Below are 6,784 nucleotides of genomic sequence, written 5' to 3'. Positions count from 1 at the left end.
AAACTACTAAGTTTACAAACTAAATAAAAAGATATCAAATTACTCGAATACAAGCTTATTAAGTGTTGAAAATAACTTAATTTGCCACTACAAATTTTGGCAGATCAACAAGGTATTTATAGAGCGGAAGTCAACAACCATGAGAGTCAACTTTCACTAATTAAATAGGTTGGTAAGGACAATGGACAAATAAATTCCCTAGTTAAAATTCAAAACTATAAACTTGACACCTATGGATGTCAAGGTATTGTTGACTGTATTTTACAGTATTGACTCTTAATATGCAAGACACTGACTCTTGTCGTAATTTGAAAAAGGGTAAACTATACCCAAGGTCACCAAACTATTAGTAATTTTACGTTTTGGTCACTCAACTTCAAAAATTTACAAAAGTGTCATTGAACTATTCAAAAGTTTTCATTTAAGTTTTCGAAATTTTTTTATTTATTTATTTAAGTTATTGGATTATTAAGTTTTTTTTAAAGTTTGGCTAGTAAGCTCCAAGCAATGATTGACGATTAATATGGTGGATCAATGCTCATCGATAAGTAGAAGAACATAAGTTAGATCCAAGTCGATCTGACAGTTAATGTAAAAGAACGAAGAAAAAAGTTATTTGGATTTTAGTTCACACATTCATGATATTCAAAGTTGTTTAATAAAAAAATAAATTGTAGAAGAGTAGAGAAAAATAGCTTTTGATTGGTGCAGATAATACAAATGGAGACGACCATACAACAATTATTTTAACATTTTAGTTAATTAAATGAAGACTTTCAAATAATTTAATAATTATTTTTTAATTTTTAAATTTAAATAACTAAAATATAAACCTACTAATAATTTTAATTACATTAAATGTAGTTTACCTTTTTGAAAGAAAAAAAATTATCACTTACTAATATCGAATATCTCTAAAAAAAAGTTTTTAAAAAAAACTTCTGTAGATACTCATTTTAATAAATAATATTAAATTTATTATGTTAAAAACAAAAGGGGTGGTAACTTATGAAGGATACTCGTCATTTTATGTTAAAAAAAAACGGTGTAGCCGACAGAGGTGACAGGTGTACACGTGGGAGTGGCATGGTGGGTGGGTCCAATCTCATGTTTCTTTGCTTTTTATTTATTGTTTTAACTGTTAATCGTCAAATCTGACGTCCCATCTCATTGACCGTAGCCCGTAGGATGCGGGATTCTCGTACGTCCCCCTCTTTTTTCTTCCCCCACAGCCTTTTTTATTTTTGATTATTTTGGTATGCATGCATGTATATTACATGTCACCAATTATATATACATACGTATTCCAACATAAATATTTTACGTGTGCCCTGTTATACACATCTCCCTTGAACCAATTTTTTACTATGGATCGATAACTAAACATCCCTTTTTCTATTTAGTTTTCTTATGAAGTTATAAAAAAATCCAAAATATGATGTGAATAAAGATATTTTAATTAATAACCCATTGGTGGTCTAAAAATAAATGAATTTTATGAGTGATTTTTCAGGATAGATAGTATATTTACTCATAATTCATATAAAAATAATTGTAACGATGAGATTAAATATTATGACGTACAATAAAAATATATATTTAACACATTTTATTAAAAATAAACACCAATCTAAAGAGTTGAATATTAAAAGGTGAAGAGAGGAGAGGGCAGTGGGTGAGTAGTCTACCTATGCAGAAAGAGCAACTTTTGTTGAGAGAAATAGCTTGGATGAGCATATCTCAATTAGGCTTATTGGAAATGTAAACTTTGGGCTCTATTTCATTAATTTGTGCGTAGAACAAATTTCTCATGCCTCAATTGTTCTATATTCGTCTAACGAACCATCAAGCACCTAAACCACACTCAACTAACCCAAAACTAAGTAATCAATGCCTATTATATGTATATGATCGCATATTCATGATAAATTAAAATGGGTATCACAACAAATTTATACTTTTTTATTTAATTAAGTTTTTATTGTTTTATCATATAAAATTAATTCTATTTAAGTTAAAATAATATTTAAATAAAATTCCCTTAATAATAATAATTTCGAATTTTAAATTCTATCCAAATATATTAAAAAAATTCCACTTCAATTCTTCCAATTACTTCAAGTTTTACTCTTAGTTGCCCTACATGATATAATCAATTCCCGTAATGTTATTATTTATTTAAAATTATAAAAAAAACCAACTAAAAAGACAATTGAAGGCACAAAGCAATCCTCCTCATCTGGATAATTAATTTGATGGGAATTGAATGAGTAGTGATGCACATGTATTCCAGTAGAAAATAAACATGATAGTACACTAATTATTTCGGCTAACTTTTGCAGAGTGGATAAAATATTATATTCACACATACATAGGCAGCCAATTATATGGGGAAAAGGCTGTTATGAATTGACACATTTTGAATCAATAATCAACAATGCTGCAACTCCCTCTTTTTTTTCTTTTTTTTTGTATGAGGAAGCAATAAAGGCTTGTATAGAAAATCGAATGGTAGTGATCTATGATCCGTATTACCTTTCAATACTCAATTGGGTTCATTGGTTCGGGATGCCATGCATCGGTGTAACTCTCATCTCCTCCTGCTATGATGATCCTATTAGGTTTCATTCAGACATTTTCACCAACAATGGAGTCCATGTTGCGATCGATCCTCATAGCAAAACCCAAATTATTGAAGTATAAACCATGTTGCGATCGATCCTTATAGCAAAACCCAAATTATTGAAATATAAAGTTTTCAATGTTTCTCATTTTGATCATGGAAACATGTGTAATTCAAAGTTGTTTTCTTTTTCAAATCAAAGTCGTGTCCATTAATTAATGTATGTACGCATCTGAATTTGACATTGATCAAGAAATAAGAACCCTCGATTTCTATTCCATTTTAGCTTTTAAACTGAAGCTTCATATCGTGAAGGCAAAAAATTTTAAAAACAAGTTCTCCTTTTAAATTTAATTTAGATTAATTTTGATGCATTGTTAGTACATAAATTTCATGCAATATTGTTGAATAATAACATGATATTTCATCATTAAAATAAAAAATATGAAAGACTTATAAATAAATACTAATAATTTTTATTTAAACATTAATTGTAACTATTATAAATATTAATAACTCTTGAATATAGGATTTAGGGTCTAAGGTCTCGAGTTTAGGATTTAACATTAATTTAGAACTAATTATTATTTAGTTGTGTTCAAATAAAATTATTAGTATTTATTTATAAGTTCTTCACTATTTTTTGTTTTATTTAATGATGATGTAGCATGTTATTATTTACTGGTGTTTGCATGAGAGCGTACCAAATATTCTCTCATTTAATTTATGAAAGAAGTGTTACAATTTTTGCTTTCTCGCTATTTTATCTATATTGAACTTGCTTTTCATTTTGTCTCTCAAACAAGGATGGATCCAGGGGGTCGCCTCTTTAAAATTTTTAGATTTTTGAATTTTATATATAACTTATCATATATTTTAGATTTGGTGTCCACATTGTATAACATTTACTCCCTTGGCCAATTTGTATTTCATATAATTCACCCCCTTAAGCCATAATGTTATACTTTATATTAACAAAGTATTTTTCAGTTTTTAATTATATAACTTTAATAATAATCAAATATTAATGTATGATTGGCCTTGAGAGACTAAACTTAGAGGCCCAATATAGATTTTAAAGCCAAATTCCAGAATTAATTGATTTGGCCCATACCCATACATATTAGGTTAGTGACTTTCTTGTATTTTAATTTGTATGTCTTGTTGAGGAATTATCTTCCTCTAGTAAGGTGTCGGTACTGCCGAGAGAAAAAGATAGAAGTTTGATGCTGAAATTGAGAGCATAAAGTAAAAAATACAAATTATCTTCCTCTCGACTCATTACGCAAAAGACCTCTCAATTATTTTTTTTGCATAAATTATGTTCTTTATTTATTTGCTTATTATTTTTTTTTCTTTTTCCTTATATGTTGCTGTTTAATATATTATTAAAGTCTTTAGGTTTTTTAATTAAATTGTGGTCAACAAAAAAGATCAAATTTTTTTTAAGAAAAGGATGTCAGAAAGCAATAATGATCAATCTGTTCCTCAACTTTCTAATATTAGTGGAGAAAAATCAAATATCAAGTCTTTCCAAGCTCCTGAATGAGATATCAAATCTTCTCAAACCCAAGATCTTGAATGAGATATCAAGTCTTTCCAAGCTCCTGAACAAGATACCAGGTCTTCTCAAGTTCTTAAATGTCCTCGTAAGGTGTTGAAAGTTGAAACAAAGTAGTCTAATGCTTCTTCTTTAGAACGTGATCCAGGACTTTGATTTGGGATTACCCTCCAAATCAACAGGACGAAGTCCGTCAAGCTTACATTAAGTTTGGGCCATATCAATCGATTCCTCCAAGTGAGGCTCCAACATCTCCTCAGTATATTAACAAGAATGGACATCAATTTCTCCCATCTTGGTACAAGTTATTCCTAGAATGGCTCGAGTTTTCACCAAGTAAGAATTTCGCATATTGCCTTCCTTGTTTTCTCTTCAACAAGCCATTTGGGCATCATGGAAATACGTTTACAAGCCAAAGATTTTAATATTAGAAGAAGGTCAATGAAGGATTTAAATGTCCTTTTTTTACTCATGTAGGTAAGGATACAAATTCTTTACATAAGAATGTAATGAAAAATTATTTAAATTTTCAAGCTTCCTTGCAAAATATTGAGAGGATTATTGAGAAATAAAATTCTGAACAAGTTGCAAGAAATCAGCTGCAGGTTAAGGTGTCAATAGATGTTATCAAGTGACTTGTATTTCAAGGTTGTGCCTTTAGGGGACTCGATGAAGCATGAGATTCAAGAAATGGAGGCAACTTTCTTGAACCAATAAAACTCATGCCTTCTTATAATGAAGATGTGGGGGCAATTGTCTTAGAAAATGCCCCTCAAAATACGTAGTGTGTTAGTCTGACTGTTTAGAAGGACATTCCTTTTATTTTGGTGAGTAAAATCTAGGGATTTATTTGAGAAAAGATTGGAGATTAAAAGTTTTGCATTATAGTGGATAAAGCTTATGATAAGTCAAAGAAAGAAAAAATGACAATTGTATTGCGGTTTGTTGATAAAGAAGGTTTTATATGTGAACAAATATTTGATGTGGTTCATGTAAAGAACACCACATCGTTAGCTTTGGAGAAGGAAACCTGTAAAGTTCTTTTATGCCATTGCCTTAATGTGGATGATATTCATGGTCAAGGATATGATGGTGCAACTAATATGCATAGAGAATGGAATGGCTTGCTAGCGTTATTTGCTAAAAAATGTTGATTTGCATACTATGTCCACTACCTCGCTCATCATCTCCAATTAACTCTAGTAGCTATATCCAATAAAGTTATTCTTATTTGTCAATTTTTTCATACTTGATTGGTATAATCAATTTGGTTGCTTCTTCAAGCAAGCGACATGATCAATTAAGAGACATTGAGGCATCTCATATCGCAAGTTGATTGATAGTGGTTGAGCTTGAAACTGGCAAAGGGAAAAATTAAGTTGGTACTCTCCAACGTCTAGGCGATACTCAATGGAGATCTCATTTAGCTTCTCTCAATAGCTTGATGAGGATGTTCTTAAAACTGGCAAAGGGAAAAATCAAGTTGGTACTCTCCAACGTCTAGGTGTTGCCCAATGGAGATCTCATTTAGCTTCTCTCAATAGCTTGATGAGGATGTTCAATTATGTTTGTGTTGTATTACAAGATATTATCAAGTTCAACAACCTTACTCAAATGAGTGAAGCTGATGGAATATATGAGACAATAACATCCGTTGAATTTGTTTTCATATTGGATTTCATGATTGGGATGCTTGGAATCACTAATGATCTCTGTCAAGCATTGCAGTATAAATTGCAGGATATACTAAACACGATGCAATTGGTGTCATAAACTAAAACGCTTCTCCAAATATTCATAAAACATGGGTGGAATCCTTTCTTTGAGAAAGTGAAGTTATTTTGTAAAGGTCATGAGATAGAAGTCCTCAATTTAAGTGTTTCATATAAAGCTGGTCGAGGTCGGTCTCATATCTAAAGAGATAATCTCACAATTGAGCATCACTATCAGTTTGATATATTCATTGTTGGTATCTATTCATTGCTAGCAGAAGTGAATTGTCTCTTTAATGATGAGGTAGTGGAGTTGTTATTATCTTCGCTTTGGAGCCACGCGATGATTACAAAGCTTTTTGGGTGGAAGATATCTGCAAGCTTATGAATGATTTTTATTCAAACGGCTTTATGGAGTAAGAAAAGCTACACACCAAAGCACGGAGTTGCAGAAAGCTTCTACAATTGCTGAATTGTGTCAAGTGCTAGCCAAGAAAAATAAGTCAAGCATTTATCCTCTTCTTGATAAAATTATTCGTCTTGTGCTAACTCTTCCCATGTCTACTGCAACAATCGAATAAGCATTTTCAGCCATGAAAATTATGAAAACAAGGCTTTGCAATAGAATGGAGGATGATTTTCTTTCAACTTGGTGGCATACATAAAAAAAGAGTTAGCTCGAGAATTTTCAACAGATTCTATCATTGATAAGTTCGATTTTATGAAAAAATGGAGGCTGCAATTTAGAATGCTTATTATTGAGAAATAAGATTAAAGCCAAGTTTTTTTAAAATTTAAATTTTGGAATTAAAATGATATTAATGAAATTTTTAGTATAGTATTAATTATTCTTTTTTGCATATTGAAAAGAAATATTTAATTTTATAT

Source organism: Gossypium hirsutum, chromosome A07, assembly GCF_007990345.1.
Source record: "Gossypium hirsutum isolate 1008001.06 chromosome A07, Gossypium_hirsutum_v2.1, whole genome shotgun sequence".
Classification (NCBI taxonomy): Eukaryota; Viridiplantae; Streptophyta; class Magnoliopsida; order Malvales; family Malvaceae; genus Gossypium; species Gossypium hirsutum.
The sequence above is the reverse complement of the archived record's forward strand: the minus strand, read 5'-3'. Positions refer to the sequence as shown.